Source organism: Amia ocellicauda, chromosome 2 (assembly GCF_036373705.1).
Source record: "Amia ocellicauda isolate fAmiCal2 chromosome 2, fAmiCal2.hap1, whole genome shotgun sequence".
In the NCBI taxonomy this organism is placed as follows: Eukaryota; Metazoa; Chordata; class Actinopteri; order Amiiformes; family Amiidae; genus Amia; species Amia ocellicauda.
This window is the reverse complement of record NC_089851.1, coordinates 59,760,574-59,784,902: the sequence shown is the minus strand read 5'-3', so window position 1 is coordinate 59,784,902 and position 24,329 is coordinate 59,760,574. Positions and strand designations below refer to the sequence as shown.

Genomic DNA, 24,329 nt, shown 5'->3' with positions numbered 1-24,329 from the left:
GATGGACGGCAAGGCAAGCATCTGATTTACAGTGGTCCGTGATCTGCTGTCATGCTACTATGCTACTGACCATTGGGGGAGCGATAGCAAGCAAGAGAGTTAGATATCGAGAGTCATTGATAGATAGATAGATAGATAGATGGATGGATGGATGGACGGCAAGGCAAACATCTGATTGACAGTGGTCCATGATCTGCTGTTATGCTACTATGCTACTGGCATTGGGGGAGTGATAGCAAGCAAGAGAGTTAGATATCGAGAGTCATAGATAGATAGATAGATAGATGGATGGATGGACGGCAAGGCAAGCATCTGATTGACAGTGGTCCGTGATCTGCTGTTATGCTACTATGCTACTGACCATTGGGGGAGCGATAGCAAGCAAGAGAGTTAGATATCAAGAGTCATCGATAGATAGATAGATAGATGGATGGATGGACGGCAAGGCAAGCATCTGATTGACAGTGGACCGTGATCTGCTGTTATGCTACTATGCTACTGACCATTGGGGGAGCGATAGCAAGCAAGAGAGTTAGATATCGAGAGTCATAGATAGATAGATAGATAGATGGATGGATGGACGGCAAGGCAAGCATCTGATTGACAGTGGTCCGTGATCTGCTGTTATGCTACTATGCTACTGACCATTGGGGGAGCGATAGCAAGCAAGAGAGTTAGATATCATGAGTCATAGATAGGTAGATAGATAGATGGATGGATGGACGGCAAGGCAAGCATCTGATTGACAGTGGTCCGTGATCTGCTGTTATGCTACTATGCTACTGACCATTGGGGGAGCGATAGCAAGCAAGAGAGTTCGATATCGAGAGTCATTGATAGATAGATAGATAGATGGATGGATGGATGGACGGCAAGGCAAGCATCTGATTGACAGTGGTCCGTGATCTGCTGTTATGCTACTATGCTACTGACCATTGGAGGAGCGATAGCAAGCAAGAGAGTTAGATATCGAGAGTCATTGATAGATAGATAGATAGATAGATGGATGGATGGATGGACGGCAAGGCAAGCATCTGATTGACAGTGGTCCGTGATCTGCTGTTATGCTACTATGCTACTGACCATTGGGGGAGCGATAGCAAGCAAGAGAGTTAGATATCAAGAGACATAGATACATAGATAGATAGATGGATGGATGGATGGACGGCAAGGCAAGCATCTGATTGACAGTGGTCCGTGATCTGCTGTTATGCTACTATGCTACTGACCATTGGGGGAGCGATAGCAAGCAAGAGAGTTAGATATTGAGAGTCATAGATAGATAGATAGATTGATGGATGGACGGCAAGGCAAGCACCTGATTGACAGTGGTCCGTGATCTGCTATTATGCTACTATCAGCAGCAACAGTGGCAGGTTTGGCGCCGTGGCTTAGTTGGTTAAAGCGCCTGTCTAGTAAACAGGAGGTCCTGGGTTCAAATCCCAGCGGTGCCTTAGGCAGGGTTTGTGTGCTCCTTGTGAAGCTTGTGCTTCCGCTTTGTCGACCATCAGTTTTAGCAAGATAGGCTTATCGTAAAGCCATCAGAGGACGTAATGAACCGGAAAGCCAACTGGACAGACGCCGGTTTGTAAAGAAGAACCAGAACCCAAAGGACACGCGCTACGCGCACCTAACGGCCAACGTCCAATTCCCATTGCCGCCCCTGGACAGTCGCAACAGGGAGCTTGTTACTCCCGTCAACCTTACGTTTTCACCTCTGTGTGCTTCCTTTGTTGCAGCCTGCATCCAGATTTTGTTTTGTTTTGTTTTGTTTTGTTTTGTTTTGTTTTGTTTTGTGCCTTACGCCTGAGTATAGGCACTGGGGAACGGGAGAGTCCTGGCACCGTGTCTTAGTTGGTCAAAGCGCCTGTCTTGTAAACAGGAAACCATGGGCTTTACTCCCAGCATTGCTTTGGTTTACGTTGGCATAGGCAATGGAAAGGAAGTTTCTAAACGCTCAATACATTTTTGCAAGATGGCCGTCCGCAGCAAGCAGTTTAAGGTTACTGTAGCCGCAATCTGGCAAGCTGACCGCCAGAAGTAGAAACAATAACAAGGGGCGGGGGGAAAAGTGGGCCGTCCCTGGGTTGATTCGAACCACGATCCTTTTGGTTAATAGCCAAACACACTGACCGATTGCACCACAAAGACAGACTGAGGTGTTGTGGTTGCTGCAGTCGTGCAGTTCCTTCACAGTTGCCAGAAATCATTTCCAGCACACGATTTTCTTTGTCGTTGAATGCAACATACGTGACCATTGGGGGAGCGATTGCAAGCAAGAGAGTTAGATATCAAGAGACTTAGATACATAGATTGATAGATGGATGGATGGATGGACGGCAAGGCAAGCACCTGATTGACAGTGGTCCGTGATCTGCTGTTATGCTACAATGCTACTGACCATTGGGGGAGCGATAGCAAGCAAGAGAGTTAGATATCAAGAGTCATAGATAGATAGATAGATGGATGGATGGACGGCAAGGCAAGCACCTGATTGACAGTGGTCCGTGATCTGCTGTTATGCTACAATGCTACTGACCATTGGGGGAGCGATAGCAAGCAAGAGAGTTAGATATCAAGAGTCATAGATAGATAGATAGATAGATGGATGGATGGATGGACGGCAAGGCAAGCATCTGATTGACAGTGGTCCGTGATCTGCTGTTATGCTACTATGCTACTGACCATTGGGGGAGCGATAGCAAGCAAGAGAGTTAGATATCAAGAGTCATAGATAGATAGATAGATAGATAGATAGATGGACGGCAAGGCAAGCATCTGATTGACAGTGGTCCGTGATCTGCTGTTATGCTACTATGCTACTGACCATTGGGGGAGCAATAGCAAGCAAGAGAGTTAGATATCGAGAGTCATTGATAGATAGATAGATAGATGGATGGATGGATGGACGGCAAGGCATGCATCTGATTGACAGTGGTCCGTGATCTGCTGTTATGCTACTATGCTACTGACCATTGGGGGAGCGATAGCAAGCAAGAGAGTTAGATATCAAGAGACATAGATACATAGATAGATAGATGGATGGATGGATGGACGGCAAGGCAAGCATCTGATTGACAGTGGTCCGTGATCTGCTGTTATGCTACTATGCTACTGACCATTGGGGGAGCGATAGCAAGCAAGAGAGTTAGATATTGAGAGTCATAGATAGATAGATAGATTGATGGATGGACGGCAAGGCAAGCACCTGATTGACAGTGGTCCGTGATCTGCTATTATGCTACTATCAGCAGCAACAGTGGCAGGTTTGGCGCCGTGGCTTAGTTGGTTAAAGCGCCTGTCTAGTAAACAGGAGGTCCTGGGTTCAAATCCCAGCGGTGCCTTAGGCAGGCTTTGTGTGCTCCTTGTGAAGCTTGTGCTTCCGCTTTGTCGACCATCAGTTTTAGCAAGATAGGCTTATTGTAAAGCCATCAGAGGACGTAATGAACCGGAAAGCCAACTGGACAGACGCCGGTTTGTAAAGAAGAACCAGAACCCAAAGGACACGCGCTACGCGCACCTAACGGCCAACGTCCAATTCCCATTGCCGCCCCTGGACAGTCGCAACAGGGAGCTTGTTACTCCCGTCAACCTTACGTTTTCACCTCTGTGTGCTTCCTTTGTTGCAGCCTGCATCCAGATTTTGTTTTGTTTTTTTTTGTTTTGTTTTGTTTTGTTTTGTTATGTTTTGTTTTGTTTTGTGCCTTACGCCTGAGTATAGGCACTGGGGAACGGGAGAGTCCTGGCACCGTGTCTTAGTTGGTCAAAGCGCCTGTCTTGTAAACAGGAAACCATGGGTTTTACTCCCAGCAGTGCTTTGGTTTACGTTGGCATAGGCAATGGAAAGGAAGTTTCTAAACGCTCAATACATTTTTGCAAGATGGCCGTCCGCAGCAAGCAGTTTAAGGTTACTGTAGCCGCAATCTGGCAAGCTGACCGCCAGAAGTAGAAACAATAACAAGGGGCGGGGGGAAAAGTGGGCCTTCCCTGGGTTGATTCGAACCACCATCCTTTTGGTTAATAGCCAAACACACTGACCGATTGCACCACAAAGACAGACTGAGGTGTTGTGGTTGCTGCAGTCGTGCAGTTCCTTCACAGTTGCCAGAAATCATTTCCAGCACACGATTTTCTTTGTCGTTGAATGCCACATACGTGACCATTGGGGGAGCGATAGCAAGCAAGAGAGTTAGATATCGAGAGTCATAGATAGATAGCTAGCTAGATAGATAGATAGATGGATGGATGGACGGCAAGGCAAGCACCTGATTGACAGTGGTCCGTGATCTGCTGTTATGCTACAATGCTACTGACCATTGGGGGAGCGATAGCAAGCAAGAGAGTTAGATATCGAGAGTCATAGATAGATAGCTAGCTAGATAGATAGATAGATGGATGGATGGACGGCAAGGCAAGCACCTGATTGACAGTGGTCCGTGATCTGCTGTTATGCTACTATGCTACTGACCATTGAGGGAGCGATAGCAAGCAAGAGAGTTAGATATCAAGAGTCATAGATAGATAGATAGATAGATGGATGGATGGACGGCAAGGCAAGCATCTGATTGACAGTGGTCCGTGATCTGCTGTTATGCTACTATGCTACTGACCATTGGGGGAGCGATAGCAAGCAAGAGAGTTAGATATCAAGAGACATAGATACATAGATTGATAGATGGATGGATGGATGGACGGCAAGGCAAGCATCTGATTGACAGTGGTCCGTGATCTGCTGTTATGCTACTATGCTACTGACCATTGGGGGAGCGATAGCAAGCAAGAGAGTTAGATATCAGGAGTCATAGATAGATAGATAGATAGATGGATGGACGGCATGGCAAGCATCTGATTGACAGTGGTCCGTGATCTGCTGTTATGCTACTATGCTACTGACCATTGGGGGAGCAATAGCAAGCAAGAGAGTTAGATATCGAGAGTCATTGATAGATAGATAGATAGATGGATGGATGGATGGACGGCAAGGCAAGCATCTGATTGACAGTGGTCCGTGATCTGCTGTTATGCTACAATGCTACTGACCATTGGGGGAGCGATAGCAAGCAAGAGAGTTAGACATCAAGAGTCATAGATAGATAGATAGATAGATGGATGGATGGACGGCAAGGCAAGCATCTGATTGACAGTGGTCCGTGATCTGCTGTTATGCTACTATGCTACTGACCATTGGGGGAGCGATAGCAAGCAAGAGAGTTAGATATCAAGAGACATAGATACATAGATAGATAGATAGATGGATGGATGGACGGCAAGGCAAGAATCTGATTGACAGTGGTCCGTGATCTGCTGTTATGCTACTATGCTACTGACCATTGGGGGAGCGATAGCAAGCAAGAGAGTTAGATATCAAGAGACATAGATACATAGATAGATAGATGGATGGATGGATGGACGGCAAGGCAAGCATCTGATTGACAGTGGTCCGTGATCTGCTGTTATGCTACTATGCTACTGACCATTGGGGGAGCGATAGCAAGCATGAGAGTTAGATATCAAGAGACATAGACACATAGATAGATAGATGGATGGATGGATGGACGGCAAGGCAAGCATCTGATTGACAGTGGTCCGTGATCTGCTGTTATGCTACTATGCTACTGACCATTGGGGGAGCGATAGCAAGCAAGAGAGTTAGATATCAAGAGTCATAGATAGATAGATAGATAGATAGATGGATGGATGGATGGACGGCAAGGCAAGCACCTGATTGACAGTGGTCCGTGATCTGCTGTTATGCTACAATGCTACTGACCATTGGGGGAGCGATAGCAAGCAAGAGAGTTAGATATCGAGAGTCATAGATAGATAGCTAGCTAGATAGATAGATAGATGGATGGATGGACGGCAAGGCAAGCACCTGATTGACAGTGGTCCGTGATCTGCTGTTATGCTACTATGCTACTGACCATTGGGGGAGCGATAGCAAGCAAGACAGTTAGATATCAAGAGACATAGATACATGGATGGATGGATGGACGGCTAGGCAAGCATCTGATTGACAGTGGTCCGTGAACTGCTGTTATGCTACTATGCTACTGACCATTGGGGGAGCGATAGCAAGCAAGAGAGTTAGATATCAAGAGTCATAGATAAATAGATAGATAGATGGATGGACGGCAAGGCAAGCATCTGATTGACAGTGGTCCGTGATCTGCTGTTATGCTACTATGCTACTGACCATTGGGGGAGCGATAGCAAGCAAGAGAGTTAGATATCGAGAGTCATTGATAGATAGATAGATAGATGGATGGATGGATGGACGGCAAGGCAAGCATCTGATTGACAGTGGTCCATGATCTGCTGTTATGCTACAATGCTACAGACCATTGGGGGAGCGATAGCAAGCAAGAGAGTTAGATATCAAGAGTCATATATAGATAGATAGATAGATGGATGGATGGACGGCAAGGCAAGCATCTGATTGACAGTGGTCCGTGATCTGCTGTTATGCTACTATGCTACTGACCATTGGGGGAGCGATAGCAAGCAAGAGAGTTAGATATCAAGAGACATAGACACATGGATGGATGGATGGACGGCAAGGAAGCATCTGATTGACAGTGGTCCGTGATCTGCTGTTATGCTACTATGCTACTGACCATTGGGGGAGCGATAGCAAGCAAGAGAGTTAGATATCAAGAGTCATAGATAGATAGATAGATAGATGGATGGACGGCAAGGCAAGCATCTGATTGACAGTGGTCCGTGATCTGCTGTTATGCTACTATGCTACTGACCATTGGGGGAGCGATAGCAAGCAAGAGAGTTAGATATCGAGAGTCATTGATAGATAGATAGATAGATGGATGGATGGATGGACGGCAAGGCAAGCATCTGATTGACAGTGGTCCGTGATCTGCTGTTATGCTACAATGCTACTGACCATTGGGGGAGCGATAGCAAGCAAGAGAGTTAGATATCAAGAGTCATAGATAGATAGATAGATAGATGGATGGATGGACGGCAAGGCAAGCATCTGATTGACAGTGGTCCGTGATCTGCTGTTATGCTACTATGCTACTGACCATTGGGGGAGCGATAGCAAGCAAGAGAGTTAGATATCAAGAGACATAGATACATAGATAGATAGATGGATGGATGGATGGACGGCAAGGCAAGCATCTGATTGACAGTGGTCCGTGATCTGCTGTTATGCTACTATGCTACTGACCATTGGGGGAGCGATAGCAAGCAAGAGAGTTAGATATCAAGAGTCATAGATAGATAGATAGATAGATGGATGGACGGCAAGGCAAGCATCTGATTGACAGTGGTCCGTGATCTGCTGTTATGCTACTATGCTACTGACCATTGGGGGAGCAATAGCAAGCAAGAGAGTTAGATATCGAGAGTCATTGATAGATAGATAGATAGATGGATGGATGGATGGACGGCAAGGCAAGCATCTGATTGACAGTGGTCCGTGATCTGCTGTTATGCTACTATGCTACTGACCATTGGGGGAGCGATAGCAAGCAAGAGAGTTAGATATCAAGAGTCATAGATAGATAGATAGATAGATGGATGGACGGCAAGGCAAGCATCTGATTGACAGTGGTCCGTGATCTGCTGTTATGCTACTATGCTACTGACCATTGGGGGAGCGATAGCAAGCAAGAGAGTTAGATATCGAGAGTCATTGATAGATAGATAGATAGATGGATGGATGGATGGACGGCAAGGCAAGAATCTGACTGACAGTGGTCCGTGATCTGCTGTTATGCTACTATGCTACTGACCATTGGGGGAGCGATAGCAAGCAAGAGAGTTAGATATCAAGAGTCATAGATAAATAGATAGATAGATGGATGGACGGCAAGGTAAGCATCTGATTGACAGTGGTCCGTGATCTGCTGTTATGCTACTATGCTACTGACCATTGGGGGAGCGATAGCAAGCAAGAGAGTTAGATATCGAGAGTCATTGATAGATAGATAGATAGATGGATGGATGGATGGACGGCAAGGCAAGCATCTGATTGACAGTGGTCCGTGATCTGCTGTTATGCTAGAATGCTACAGACCATTGGGGGAGCGATAGCAAGCAAGAGAGTTAGATATCAAGAGTCATAGATAGATAGATAGATAGATGGATGGATGGACGGCAAGGCAAGCATCTGATTGACAGTGGTCCGTGATCTGCTGTTATGCTACTATGCTACTGACCATTGGGGGAGCGATAGCAAGCAAGAGAGTTAGATATCAAGAGACATAGATAGATGGATGGATGGATGGACGGCAAGGCAAGCATCTGATTGACAGTGGTCCGTGATCTGCTGTTATGCTACTATGCTACTGACCATTGGGGGAGCGATAGCAAGCAAGAGAGTTAGATATCAAGAGTCATAGATAGATAGATAGATAGATGGATGGATGGATGGACGGCAAGGCAAGCATCTGATTGACAGTGGTCCGTGATCTGCTGTTATGCTACTATGCTACTGACCATTGAGGGAGCGATAGCAAGCAAGAGAGTTAGATATCGAGAGTCATAGATAGATAGATAGATAGATAGATGGATGGATGGATGGACGGCAAGGCAAGCACCTGATTGACAGTGGTCCGTGATCTGCTGTTATGCTACTATGCTACTGACCATTGGGGGAGCGATAGCAAGCAAGAGAGTTAGATATCGAGAGTCATAGATAGATAGCTAGCTAGATAGATAGATAGATGGATGGATGGACGGCAAGGCAAGCACCTGATTGACAGTGGTCCGTGATCTGCTGTTATGCTACTATGCTACTGACCATTGGGGGAGCGATAGCAAGCAAGAGAGTTAGATATTGAGAGTCATAAATAGATAGATGGATGGATGGACGGCAAGGTAAGCACCTGATTGACAGTGGTCCGTGATCTGCTGTTATGCTACTATCAGCAGCAACAGTGGCAGATTTGGTGCCGTTGCTTAGTTGGTTAAAGCGCCTGTCTAGTAAACAGGAGTTCCTGGGTTCAAATCCCAGCGGTGCCTTAGGCGGGCTTTGTGTGCTCCTTGCGAAGCTTGTGGTTTCGCTTTGTCGACCATCAGTTTTAGCAAGATAGGCTTATCGTAAAGCCATCAGAGGACGTAATGAACCGGAAAGCCAACTGGACAGACGCCGGTCTGTAAAGAAGAACCAGAACCAAAAGGACACGCGCTACGCGCACCTAACGTCCACTTCCCATTGCCGCCCCTGGACAGTCGCAACAGGGAGCTTGTTGTTCCCGTCAACCTTACGTTTTCACCTCTGTGTGCTTCCTTTGTTGCAGCCTGCATCCAGATTTTGTTTTGTTTTGTTTTGTTTTGTTTTGTTCCTTACGCCTGAGTGTAGGCACTGGGGAATCAGAGAGTCCTGGCACCGAGGCTTAGTTGGTCAAAGCACCTGTCTTGTAAACAGGAAACCCTGGGTTTGACTCCCAGCAGTGCCTTGGTTTATGTTGGCCTAGGCAATGGAAAGGAAGTTTCTAAACGCTCAATACATTTTTGCAAGATGGCCGTCCGCAGCAAGCAGCTTAAGGTTACTGTAGCCGCAGTCTGGCAATCTGACCGCCAGAAGTAGAAACAATAACAAGGGGCGGGGGGAAAAGCGGGCCGCCCCTGGGTGGATTTGAACCACCATCCTTTCGGTTAACAGCCAAACACGCTGACCGATTGCGCCACAGAGACAGACAGAGGTTTTGTGGTTGCTGCAGTCGTGCTGTTCCTTCACAGTTGCCAGAAATCATTTCCAGCACACGATTTTCTTTTTCGTTGAATGCAACATACGTGACCATTGGGGGAGCGATAGCAAGCAAGAGAGTTAGATATCGAGAGTCATAGATAGATAGCTAGCTAGATAGATAGATAGATAGATGGATGGATGGACGGCAAGGCAAGCACCTGATTGACAGTGGTCCATGATCTGCTGTTATGCTACTATGCTACTGACCATTGGGGGAGCAATAAAAGCAAGAGAGTTAGATAGCGAGAGTCATTGATAGATAGATAGATAGATGGATGGATGGATGGACGGCAAGGCAAGCATCTGATTGACAGTGGTCCGTGATCTGCTGTCATGCTACAATGCTACTGACCATTGGGGGAGCGATAGCAAGCAAAAAAGTTAGATATTGAGAGTCATAGATAGATAGATAGATAGATGGATGGATGGATGGACGGCAAGGCAAGCACCTGATTGACAGTGGTCCGTGATTTGCTACTATGCTACTGACCATTGGGGGAGCGATAGCAAGCAAGAGAGTTAGATATCAAGAGTCATAGATAGATAGATAGATAGATGGATGGATGGACGGCAAGGCAAGCATCTGATTGACAGTGGTCCGTGATCTGCTGTTATGCTACTATGCTACTGACCATTGGGGGAGCGATAGCAAGCAAGAGAGTTAGATATCGAGAGTGATAGATAGATCGATAGATAGATGGATGGATGGACGGCAAGGCAAGCATCTGATTGACAGTGGTCCGTGATCTGCTGTTATGCTACTATGCTACTGACCATTGGGGGAGCGATAGCAAGCAAGAGAGTTAGATATCGAGAGTCATAGATAGATAGATAGATAGATGGATGGATGGATGGACGGCAAGGCAAGCACCTGATTGACAGTGGTCCGTGATCTGCTGTTATGCTACTATGCTACTGACCATTGGGGGAGCGATAGCAAGCAAGAGAGTTAGATATCGAGAGTCATAGATAGATAGATAGATAGATAGATAGACAGATAGATGGATGGATGGACGGCAAGGCAAGCATCTGATTGACAGTGGTCCGTGATCTGATGTTATGCTACTATGCTACTGACCATTGGGGGAGCGATAGGAAGCAAGATAGTTAGATATCGAGAGACATAGATACATAGATAGATAGATAGATAGATGGATGGATGGATGGACAGCAAGGCAAGCATTTGATTGACAGTGGTCCGTGATCTGCTGTTATGCTACTATGCTACTGACCATTGGGGGAGCGATAGCAAGCAAGAGAGTTAGATATCGAGAGTGATAGATAGATCGATAGATAGATGGATGGATGGACGGCAAGGCAAGCATCTGATTGACAGTGGTCCGTGATCTGCTGTTATGCTACTATGCTACTGACCATTGGGGGAGCGATAGCAAGCAAGAGAGTCAGATATCGAGAGTCATAGATAGATAGATAGATAGACGGATGGATGGGTGGACAGCAAGGCAAGCATCTGATTGACAGTGGTCCGTGATCTGCTGTTATGCTACTATGCTACTGACCATTGGGGGAGCGATAGCAAGTAAGAGAGTTGGATATCGAGAGTCATAGATAGATAGATAGATAGATGGATGGATGGATGGACGGCAAGGAAAGCACCTGATTGACAGTGGTCCGTGAAATAAACAATGTTAGAACAGTGTATGAATAACACTATAGACACTATAGAATGATAGAATAATGCTTGTGTGTATGTTTGTGTGTGTGCGTTTAAGCCTATTGATGTGGCATTCTCATATATGTAACGCCTGCTAACCTGATAATAAAATATTATATACACATGAATTATGTTTATATGTAGTTAATAAATCCATACATACAAACACCATTGTTTATCACGCGTTACATTTTTTATTCAGCACACACAAAAACCAAATAAACTAAAACAGTGAAACACCACTGATAATGTTCTTTGACATACAAACACAATAATAATAATAATAATAATAATAATAATAATAATAATAATAATAATAATACATTTTTTATTATCAGAATCACACAAGGATTTAACATTTTACAGATAACATTAATGTATGTATTTCTATAGCCTATATATAAACAAACAACAACCAAAATAATAATACAAAAAATAAAACCATGAGGACCCGCTTTACTGAGACAGCCATGGTAATTTCCCAAACAGCCGATGCTTTTTAGCTGGTTGGTCTCTTTTTGGTGTTTCGGGTGGGGCAGCCGCCCCCTCCATCGGAATATCAAAGTCTGGTTCAGGAGAAATAGGATTTCTCTGTATAGACATAGAACTGTCTCTAGTAGGTGTTGTTTTCAGTTTCTCCAACACCTCCCTGTTTATTCTGTTAGACAGTACCGAACCGGGGATGTTAATCACCGCCATCGCCATCATAAAACTGCCCCAGCCTTTGGGGGCTCTTCCTGTGGCCAGCGTGTGCGGCTGTGTGACAGCCCTAACCAGATCAATCACATGAGACCCACGAACAGGGCCCCCCTTGTACACAAATTCCCCATTCTCATTCCAGCTAGCTATAGAATTGTTGGACACCATTTCGGCATTTTTATTTTGCTTTTGTGGGATAGCGTCTAAAATATAATCGAAAACAGGCTCTGTGTGCGGTTTTTCGGCCGGGGTATCGGTGTCAGGCATCTGCAAAGTCAAAGTGGCTTTTTCAGATTCTGCCTGCCGCGTCAGGGCCAAGTACCTCTGCAGCGCTTTGTCATATTCACCCAATTGAGAGCTTTGCAGAATATCTTTCATTTCACCATCCAATTTATATGTGGCTATTTTTCTGATGTCATGTTCAACTGGAAAGTCCTCTTTAATTTGGCCCATCTGTTTCTGAGGTACTAGATACATTTTCTCAGTGAATTGCATTTTCATCTGGTCAGTAAGCCGGTAATGAGGGGAATGGCAATACTTAGCAAATTACCGATAAACCCCCCAGACTGATTCAATAGATTTCTCTTTCTCTTAACAGACACTGTCTTTTTACTAAGTGTTTTTATAATGTGGCCACTTTTCTTGAGTTTCTGAAATTGTTTAGCGCTCAAGCGGATGTTTCCTTTCAGTGTATTTAGAGCGATTTCTGACACGGCCTGTACCAGGTCGCTTCCAGCGGCGCACAGAATGGCCTTGTTGCGGCTTGGCTTTAACCAGCAGCTGCAGGAGAGACAGTTTTCTCTTCATACGCAGTGACATACTGACAGCCAGAGTCACAGACAGCAAATGTGCTCAACGCTGGAAAACCAGCGGCTTTTACTTTCTTTGTTTTTTAAACACATAAACCACCGGGATGTCAGGGGGGAAAAGACCCGTCCTTAAACGGTATTCATCAGGGGTCTTTGACATGACATCGACAAATAAGTATCCAAAATACTTCTTGGTGGCATCTTCAAAAGCTTCCAAAAAATATTGAGATTTGCCTGGATACATCTGTCGAGCTAACGTTGTAATCTGTAATTTATCTCTCGGTCTTTTACAGTATTCTCATCTCAAAGTGCCAGTCACGTTTAACACTTACTATCCCCGGTTGCCGCAGTGCAATATCTTTTATTTCACCATTTGCACCAGCCTACTTATCCGCATAGTCAAGTATCAAATCTTTTCGGCTATCGAAATTAATTTTCTCACTATTAGCCACGTTTAATGTGATACCCTTTACCTTGATACAGGCTTTCCCTCCTGAGAGCTTATATCCATAGGATTTAGGTCCTGTTGCAACAAACTCTGTAATGTGCTGATCCGGAGGCAGCTCACTTGTCAATTGACCCAGATAATCTCCTAACTTGGGGTCCCACTGTCCTGGCCTGCTTACATAAATGATTGAATCAGTGTCATAATACAAACAACGACCTTGTAATGAATCCAGAAGAGAGTACAGTTCTAACCTAGCATAGGCGGTGGTGAAACTGGCAATACAAATATTTACATTTGAAAGCTGTGTGTAGTGCTCTTTTCCCCGTTTCCAGGTGACACAGGCACATAAAATCATCGTCATCGTCAATAAAATCACAAGACGAGACCTCGTGGTATGGGGCAAACACGTATTTAAATAATTCGTTGGGGTCTCTCACAATACTGGTGTTTTGTAAATCTGGTCGTTGTCCAAATTTTCCCCATAAAGAATTCAAAAACAGTTTTGAAATCTGTCTTTTGGCCGGATTCTTAGTAATGTTGTAATGGTCCAAGTGTACCCCCTCTCTGTCATGATACTCTCTGATGTAGTGTTCACGGTCTGTGTCATTTTTGCACCACTGGGGGTAGCCTGAAGCTTCTTGTTTGCCGTTTAAATGCGTTTTAATATATTCACTAAACAACGTGTTGGTCGAGTGCTTAAAGTGCCAGATCTCGTATATTTCTGCTATTCTGTAACCCTTATCTGCAGCAGACAGCAGCTCTGGCGTGCACCAGACACCGGTAAGCGCTCTCTGCTCGTCGCTGTTTGTTCAGGGGGAGCCCTGCTGGGTGTCAGCGCACGTCCGACAGAGTGTAAAGAACAGTTTTTTACCAACCCTGGTCGGTAGCACAGGGAAAAACAACCTTCTAGGAGGGTAAACTTTGACTTTTGCGAGCACAAAGTAATTTTGTAAATCTTCAAAGCCCTCGCATATTATATCCGGGTGACCAACGGGGTACAATTTGGTTTTATTTACAAACGGGTACAGACTGGTGAAATCATAGTAACGGAGTTCCCAGCCAGGTTTTGGTTGATAATACAGGGTCACTGCATTCGTCCACCCACCGAATAGAGACTCCCTGGGGTCTAAAGGCGCTGGTAACTGTGATTCGGAAATAAATGCCCTAACATCCTGGTCTTCATTCAGCATTGTCTTCCATTTGTGTTCCCACATCACTTTAACATCAAACCCTTGTAATTTTAAGAATTCGGTTTTATACATTGTCTTTTGATATAGCCAGCCGAATGTTGTTTTGGTCACACTGTTAACGTCATTTTCGCTATAACAGGTTTCGCTACCATGAAAAAAACATCCATGGTACTCAAAAGCAGTGTACACACCGTTTATTACTGCAAAAACCATCTAGATAGTACGGGCCAAATTTATGCTCACCACCCAGCTTTAGTGCGTGTTGTATACTGATGTTGTCTGTGTGTTCAGTATACATGAGCCACTGAATAGCGGGGGTCGAGAACCGCTTTTTCTGGTTGTGATAATTGTCGTGCGGGACTAATGCTATGGTCTGCAGTCTGAGAAACATGTACCGGTACATGGTCATACACACAGAGGCTAATGTGATGTACTGAAACGGGTCAAGACTGACTTTAATCAGGTCTGAATCAGGGTCAGACGGACACTTCAGACGTATCTGCTCTGTCATACTTAAGATCTCGTTTCTAAATGTAGTACAAGCTTGTCTCAGTATGTCCACGTCCTGTCTACAATACCGCTTCAATTCATCGAGTTTGTGCTCATCGTACCATTCCTGAAACTGTGTTTTATCAGCACCCATCATGTAGTCTACCCCGTAAAATTGTTCAGCGGGTAAGGGTCCTACATAATTTTGGTTTGCGACCGTGTTAAAGAAGTGGGGGAAATGGCCTTTCTCACCCTCAAACCCCATTGCTTTTGGCATATTGCTCAGTTTCAGAGGCAAGAAATGTAATGAATCAATGAACCTGATGTTCAGAGCGGTCACTGTCATGCACATAATTTTACCTCCGTGTGTGATGAAGTGTGTAGCAACCTTTTCACGTATGAGCTCTCTAATGACCAAGTAGTTATCATAGCCTTTACCATTGTGTGAAATAAAAGTGTAGTTTTTAAAACACGTGTCAATGAAACATTTCACAAAGTCAGATAAGCAAGAATCCCCATAAAACTCCCATGTGCGTTTGTTGTTTATGTGTGAGGCATAAACATAATTTGGGATGTGTGTCCTGTTTCTTGCATGCATTCAAAATCAAAGAAAATGTATTTTTCCGATTGTTTGGGGATGTTTATTACGCTCATGTAGCATACATGATTGTCAGGTGTCTGGATAACACTTTTACAGCGCGGAAAGAGCTTTTCTTCGCAAGTGTGCATTATTGGGAGAAAAGTCCGGCACTCTGTACAGTAAAAGTGTTGAACACACTGAATCTCTTTGGTGGCAGCTATAGCCTTGTGTCTCCTGAGACAGACACCACCTCTACAGAATATTTTACATACATCGCATCTGGTGATGGTCTCTTTAACCTCAAAACAGTGGGGGTCTAAACACGCTCTGCACAAATTCCGACACGTGTGACTATTTTTATGCCCATATACTGCGTGGCAATAATCACAGAAATAGTTAACACCTATAAATGTTCTGATGTTTAAAACCCCGTAGTAATGCTGTTTGTGAAGTAAAACAAACATCTGTGCATTCTTTCCCTTTCCACAGGCGGTACACACTGGCGGCAAAATATAAATTGTTACCTTGGTTTTTGAAATCAGTGAGGCATGCCCTTTTCTTGTCTATTATCTTCTAAAACAAAATACCTTTTATACGTCTCCGTACCCCACCTTGCATATTAGGATTTCGGTGTGACTTTGCAGTAAATTAGCTATGCTCTCTAGGAAATCTGTTTCATCCAGCTCCCCCAAATGTTGCCTCCTCTAACAGAAAGCATTATTTAATGACCCCGAGCTCAGTCTAAGCTGTACAAAATCATTAGGACCCACATTGTGTGATATTTCATTTAACAGCCCTTGCACAGCACCAGTACGATTCTACCAGATCCAGATTCACAAACCTGAATTCTTCATAAAACTCCATTCCCCGGAACCTGTTAAGTTCCCGGTCATAGTGACGAATATGCTCCAAAAACACCCGAGGCGGGTCCCCGCCATCACCACACTCAACCATTTGTTCAGCATTTTCATTATTCACCTCTAACATTGCTACATCACCACCCCCAATCTGATTATCATTATTATTCGCTTCTAATGCTTACCCATCAGACACGTGCAAATCTATATATTCCTGAATTTCCAAGTCTGGTTGGTTATTATTATCAGCTTCTAATGCTAATTCATCAGACACAATCAAATCAATATATTCCTGAATTTCCAAGTTTGCTGGGTGGTCATCAACCGCCACTGTGCTGTAATGGTGTCTGTGATCCTGCTAATTGTGACACATCCATTCTAGATTTAAGCCTACGCAGCATTCTTTTGGCTACATTAATATTCTTTATCAGTACTGCCGTGATACGTGCAGACCGAGTGTCTTTGTGTCTTACTTGTTTCATTATTTGTTAATTGCGGTTTTCACTCACAGTGTGACGATTCAGCAAACTCGATGTTATACCCTTTTTGTTTTAACACATTTGTCAAAACATGTATTTTTCTATGAGCTGTGTGTAAATCTTCTACCAGTTGCCAACAAATGTGACATATTTTACTAAACAACAGGGCCATTGAATCATCAGAGGTCTGAATGCCTGTATAGGGTATTTGTTCACCTGACCTGTCTATCTCTTTATGCACACTCGGAGTGGGGTTAACTGTGCTATTTGTCTGCTTACCTCTTTTTACAGTAGCGGGCTGTCTTACTGCGTGCTTTTCTCTGAAACATGCACTCTACCTTCAAGATGGTTTAGTGACTTGTTAGAAAGTGTGGATGAGAAAGTAATGCAAATAGTTGAGAAGGTTATAAAAAACAAGGCTTATCAAGTGTTTTACAAACATAAATAAAATACTGTTTGTGCCTGCTCTGCTTTTCTGTGCAATAAGACATTATATTAATTCATATATTTTTTCAGATGTTTGCATATGTTTGAGGAATCTATGTTTGAAGATGTCATCCTCACTCTAATAGCTCACAAGTTTGGTGATTTGTATGATACTGGTAATTCTGATGTGAAATCGCTAGTTGCTGATGTTGAAAAAACAGTGGCGTCCCTCCCCAATGTGCTCAAGAGAATGCTGTATAAAGAGACACATCCTGGTGAATCTGCTTTTACATCTGTCCAAAAAGTTCTGCACAGTTCTTTTGGAAATACTATCCCTATCATGACCAAACCCAATTTCTACACTGTGCTAGACAGAATAGTGTCACTGCCCTGGCCAATAAACAAGTAGAGGGAGTAGCTAGTGCAGTACAGTTCAGTTGTTTCTTCCTGGCTGCTGTAGGTGTTGGGGAAGCGGGATCATTGGTCACCCGAGTCAGTATCTAATCTCACTGTCTACATCTGACTTGATGCCTTGTTGTCATTTTTAGAGCTGTCACAATAAAATATTGACATTGAAATATATTTTACTGAGTCTCATATTTTGAATGTCTATACCTTTTCTTTCTCTTTTATTTTTCCAACACTGTACCACCCCAAAAATAATCATAAAATATATAACCTAAAATCATCACACGCACATCACTAAACACAGTTTAAAATACTTTTTTATTAAAACTTTATGTTGTTGTTCTCTTTTTATTTTAATGTATTTTATTTTGCTAACAACTTATCATAACAAACCTAATCATAAAACATAACCTAACACAAATAATAATAAGTTTAAACTCTTAAACATTACACACACACACACACATACACCATCAGGGTGAGATGGCAGTAAACACTTGTCAAGATGACCTGTGCCCTTTCCAAAATGCCTGTCATCCTAACAAGATGGAGGTCATCCAAACAAGATGGCTGTCATCCTAACAAGATTACGGTCATCCAAACAAGATGGCTGACAGGAGAGGGTCAAAGGGTAAAACCTGTATCCTAACAAGTTGGCTGACTGGAGAGGATCAAAGGGTACAGGGTAAGGAGGGGCTTCCTGGCCCGTGGGGCTTCTGGGTAAGGAGGGGCTTCCTGGCCCGTGGGGCTTCTGGGTAAGGCGGGGCTTCCCAGCCCATGGGGCTTCTGGGTAGGGGTGGGGCCACCTGACACTTTGACATAAAGTGCCATCATTACTACTCATAAGCGCAATATGTACAATATCTTTCCCGTTCCTGAGAAAACTATGTTTGAAAACTGTAATTTTTTGCCTGGACTACAATCAAGATGGCTACCAAACCATGTGACATTATGCCGCCATTTTGCGATCTAGTGACCATGCCATAGACCCCTACATCCATTCAAAGTCTGGTGACTTTTTAGACTGCGGTTCAAAAGTTATAGGCATTTGAACATATTCTGGTGGAAGAGAAGAAAAAATAAGTATAATAATAATAATAATGACCAGTGACCATCACATTGCTTATGGGATCAATTCTGTCAAGTAACAATCAGTCCAATACATTCTAACATAGTTCCATACTGCACCATATGCATTTATTTGCAACTTGACCATCTCTGAAATTTGATTGGCTCATGGCGGCCATTTTGTTTTCTCAATCAACTTGCCTTGAACAAATCTGATAGAGGAGCTAGCCAAGGTCATGTGTACAAAATTTCATATCAATCAGACCAACCATTTCGGAGATGAAGATCTTTGAAGATTCTTGGCCAATCCAATATGGCTGCCAAACCATATGACTTATTGACTTGTTTTGAACAAATCTGAATTGAGGCCATAACATAACATCACACACCAAGTTTCACATCTGTCCCGTCTGCGGTTTCGGAGAAGAAGATTTTTGTATATTTTCCAAAATGTGTCACTTAAGCCACTATGGCCACCAGACCATGTGACATATGGCCTCCATATTGAATATGGCATAGTACTACATAGCCATCTATCACTGTATGAAGTTTCATGAGTTTTCATCAAGCATTGGTTTTTATAGGCTTTTGAAAAGATACTGCTGAAAAATAATAATCCTAACAATAACAATAGGGTTCCAGCAACTTCGTTGCTTGGCCCCCAACTTTTGAGGCTTCCAGGTGCTTGGAGTCGAGAAATGTATGGCTTTAGACTCATAAAAATATGAATCAGATGAAGACACATGTTGACAACAATTGTTGCTTAAAGGTTTTGATAAGTAGAGTATTCAAGGTCAAGTTCCCCCTCTTGTGGTCTAATATTTTAAGGAACAAGCCATTTCAATCTCAATAAACCAACTACACTTATTTGATTGAAATGTATCAATTTAATTACATTAGTAGTACCATCAATACTTCTAATATCATAATATAGTAGTAAACACTTTATTCTCTAAGTTTAATTTTGTGTACTTTAAAACACAATCTAACCATTTAAGTAGCTTTAGATTGCTGCTGCTCTCCATTTTTCCATTTACCTTCTCAAGCTTATTTAGTTGCATACCTGGTGTTTCATATAGTTATCACGTTGATTTCTGATGTATGCGTTATATATATTTACAGCTGGAAAAGCAAAGTATATCACTAAGGAGCAAATAGCTCCAATTAGTTTTTACTATTGCGCCTGACCGAGTATGTCTGTATGTCCGTATGTTGTCTTATGTTCAACTCTTTAGATCCAGCGATTAAATTATCCATTACAGAAATTATCCATTAGGACAAGGCACATCAGGAGGTCTGTGCAATAGGAACAGTCTGGACACCATTTTAAGTTCCGAACGGAATTAACGTCTTTACTATCTACATATTTATTTATTTATTTATACATTGTTTTTTTTTTTTGTTTTTTTTTTACATTTTGGCACAAATTATCCTCCATACTATCCATGACAAAATTAAAAATAAATACATGGAGAAAATAATAAATACATGAATTAATGTGGAAATAAATAGATGGATAAATAAACAGATTTTGAATTAAATACAATAATAAATAAATCTCCATGTATTTATTAGAACATGTATTTATTTATTTCAACATTTATTTATTATTTTCACTGTGAATTTGTTTAAAATTTTAATTACAGTGAAAATAATCAATACATTAATACATAAATACATGTTCAAATGGACATTTATTTATGTCAACACTACTACATTTATTCATTTATTTATGTAATGTGAAGCGATTCAAGTAATGAATAAACAATGTATTTGCTAAAATAAGTTTTGCTTAAACTTTAAGGGGAACTGCACCACAGTTTTATCTTAATTCTGTTATTTGTATAAATTGTTTTAAATATAGCAATGTCACAAATGTCTGAAGTGAAAATATATTTATTAATATGATTTTCTTAAGGAATAGGTGGCCATTTTCTCTCCACCAGACCCTCGGTAACAGTCTGTACTAGTATGTGTAAGACCTGTAGGCAATACAAAGTAAAAGCATAATAATAATGATGATATTATTTATAACTAGAATGCTAAAGTTCCATGAGAAACATTGTGGAAGTACAGTAAGCAGTATGTTTCAGTGTACATGTAATATATTAAGTACTATAGTACATCACAAGGTACTACAGTAAACTATAGTATACAACAGGGTAGTTCAATATTTGTCTAAGTACCGTAGGAGGCACTATAGTACATTACAAGATACTATAGTATATCACGTAACAAGAGTATACTATAGTATAACAGTGTACTATCGTATGTCACACATTATTCAGTATACCATAGTATAAAAATTTAGTGTGGTATACAACAGTGTCCTACAGTATTTGTTGTACTACTGTAGTAAGTACTATAGTATAATTGTATTGTTTTATTGTCTATCTTAATTGTAGTTTTAATATTTAATTAACTATATTTTCTTGTAAAGAGCTTTGCGATACACTATGACATTTCCATGGAATCCGAATGTGTTCAATTTCGTTGGATTTCATGAAATCCGAATGCATGAAATTGCATGATTTAATCAGGTGAATACAGATTAAATCGTGATGCAATTGCATGCTATATAAAGGGTGTTTGGGAGCGAGACTACATGGTGAAGTTTTGAGTTTTGAAAGAGAAAAGCAAGATCAAGAGTGTAAATATGTATAGGAATATTTAGTTATGGCAGCTTCTGCCATGCTGTACATTGGCAAAAAGAAGATGGCTTCACTCACATCTATGCAAGTGTACACTCAGTATTTGTTGCAGAAATTAATGAAAGCAATACTAGTTTCAGTACTGTACTTCGCAAAAACATATTTGCATATTTGTTCAAAACTTGTACTTTAATATTTTTGCGATATCTAACACTGATAGTCCTACATTGTTTCATGTGTGCATGTATTTAAACAAAACAAAAACAAACAAAAAACAACATTGTTCTCTTTTCTTTGCTAAAACTATTTTTGTTACATTGAATCAGGGGTATGCATACATCTGGAAGGCACACTATATGTAATGGTTAGTTACAACAACATAAATGACACAGTATATATATATATAATCATCACAGTATAGTTCTTAAAAGATCATTTATCAAGCAGATTTAAACAAATTAAAAATGTCTATTATAATGACTGGCTAGTATACAGTACACACTAGAAGCACCGACATTTCAAATTACCTACAAGAGCCAAAACTATAGTATAATAATGATCAAATAAAAAACTTTATTTGCGTTTATGCAGCTAAAATGCTGTAGGCATATTTAATACATATATTTAGGAAAAGTCAGGAATTGGTATCCATAGTGTATTCAGGAACACATAGTAATTCAAATTAAATCAGTCAAACTGACCAGCCGTGCACTTCTAGAGTTAAATTATAAAGGCAAATCATGCAAAAGATCACATCACGTGTACAGTATCAGCACACAAACTACAGGGTCACAAGCCGCTAATGGGAAACTAAACTTTGGATTCAAACTCGATTTGTAAGGAAATATTGAAGACAAAAAAAAGGTTTTCTGTTTCATTTGCATGCAATGCTTTTCTTACAAGAGCAGTGTAGTTTACAGTATAATTTGTGAGCACCCATTTGCTGTAGCAATTATAATTTAGTTTGCTTATTATAATGATTTGGTGTTTTTTAAATATATATTCCTATATATATATATATATATATATTTTACCATTCATGTTACAGCGTTGTTTTTATTTTAATAAGTGCCCGATTAATCAGCAATTGCCCATTGATTAACCGATCAAATATTTGAATGGACTGACAGCCTTAATATATATGTGTGTGTGTTATTGTAATGAAATGTATGGTTTGTATTATTATTAGCAACTGTACGCTATCCAAAACAGAGGTATGGAATATTTTGCTTTTGACAGCTTAAAATGAAAAATATGTGAACAAAGACCAATCAAGGCTAACTTACCAGTATACAAAATAACATTTATAAATATAAATGTAAAACTTTTTGAAGAGCCGGTATTAATGTTTTGTATAAACTGTATAATGTTTTATATTAATGATTGAAAAACATGTCAACAGAGCCAATTGTATTAATTGTCAAGCAAGCAAATTTTAGCAAGGCTGTTCTGACACTCCCAGCATCTCCTTCAAGATTTCTGTGGCTGATCTGTGGCTGGAGAGGTCACCTCATCATTATTGATCAACAGTTGCTTTGAGAACTATGAGACCAGACCTCTGCCAGTAGATCAAAGGAAGCCATCTTGATATGTTTATTCATTTATTTACAGTAGTTTACAATTAAGATTAAACATAAATTAGTACATTTTGTGCACCCCCAATTCCTAATATGAGGGGCAAAGCTAACGAACTGAGCTTCCGTCCCTCAGTCCCAACAGCTTTCATATGATATTATTTTAATATAGTGATACAACATTTTGTGACATTCCTGTTTTGGATGCCCTATTTTTCAAGTTTGATTGTAATACATGAGTGTTATTAAAGTTTTAACTTAGAGTTACAGACTACATTTGCTGGGCACATCTAAAGACTAGCAAAAATTTATATTTGGATTTCGTTTTGTGAAAATTACTTCACGCTGGGGAATGATTTATTGCAGGATTTACATATGGTAAGAACAGTATAATTATTAATACTATGTATGTGTAACAATGGAGATAAAGTGCTCAGTTTAATTTATTTAAAAATGTGTTATGCTAATTTAGGTAAGGTAGCTGGGGTTTATTAGGGTGTGTGCAGGGGTTTTAGAGTTGGTGACCACGTGTGCGGAGCAACACCTGGAACTGTGTGAACTTCTTCTGGGCAAGAGGCGCGTAGTTTTTTTCTTCAATAAATCTAGCAGCAAGTAAGCAAGCGATTTGTGGGCTACTTGTTTTCCCCCGCTGAAAATACTACATTGGCATCAGAAATGAGGATGGACACTTACGGCTCCTGGCCAGCAGACAGGGGAGGAGGGGGCGCAGGCCAGAGACTCCAGCTCTTCAGGCAGTGCCTCGCAGCCAAGCGTGAGCGGCAGATAAACCGGCAGTGTGTACAGTGTCGGTCTGCTGTGTATCGCTGTTTCAATAATTAAATTATTATTATTATTTATCTCTTGGCAGACACCCTTATCCTTACAATACAAAATAATAAATAATAATTCATAATAACCAATAAAATGCCCCCCCAATGCTACAGTATGTAAGTTACTATAAGTACATGTAAGTTATTGTTAACAGTAGTAAGCTACTAGTAGTAGTTTTTGAAAATAATCGAAACGTTAAACGATTTGAAAAAGGTGTTTAAGGAAAATAAGCTAAGGCTATTAGATAAGGATAATATAGGGAATTAATTGGCTGGTATGTATACTATGTTTCTACCAAAGTTGTAACAGGAGTTGGAATTTTGGGGGTAGAAGAAAAGCTGTAAAAATCCTCAGATTAAACTTAATGGATAATTATTTACTGAATATTGGCATATATCATTTGTTTGTACATTTTCTTATCTTGAAA

At 41.5% G+C, this 24,329-nt stretch overlaps 4 non-coding genes across 4 annotated transcripts; 3 read left to right on the top strand and 1 right to left on the bottom strand.

Annotated features, from left to right (window-relative positions):
• The first annotated feature begins 1,380 nt into the window (after nucleotides 1–1,380).
• trnat-agu (transfer RNA threonine (anticodon AGU)) lies at nucleotides 1,381–1,454 on the top strand. Its single transcript has one exon. It is a non-coding gene; the product is annotated as a tRNA-Thr (tRNA).
• Nucleotides 1,455–3,270: 1,816 nt separating this feature from the next.
• On the top strand, nucleotides 3,271–3,344 carry trnat-agu (transfer RNA threonine (anticodon AGU)). Its single transcript has one exon. It is a non-coding gene; the product is annotated as a tRNA-Thr (tRNA).
• A 5,570-nt stretch (nucleotides 3,345–8,914) lies between these two features.
• Nucleotides 8,915–8,988, top strand: trnat-agu (transfer RNA threonine (anticodon AGU)). Its single transcript has one exon. It is a non-coding gene; the product is annotated as a tRNA-Thr (tRNA).
• A 601-nt stretch (nucleotides 8,989–9,589) lies between these two features.
• On the bottom strand, nucleotides 9,590–9,663 carry trnan-guu (transfer RNA asparagine (anticodon GUU)). Its single transcript has one exon. It is a non-coding gene; the product is annotated as a tRNA-Asn (tRNA).
• Nucleotides 9,664–24,329: the final 14,666 nt, after the last annotated feature.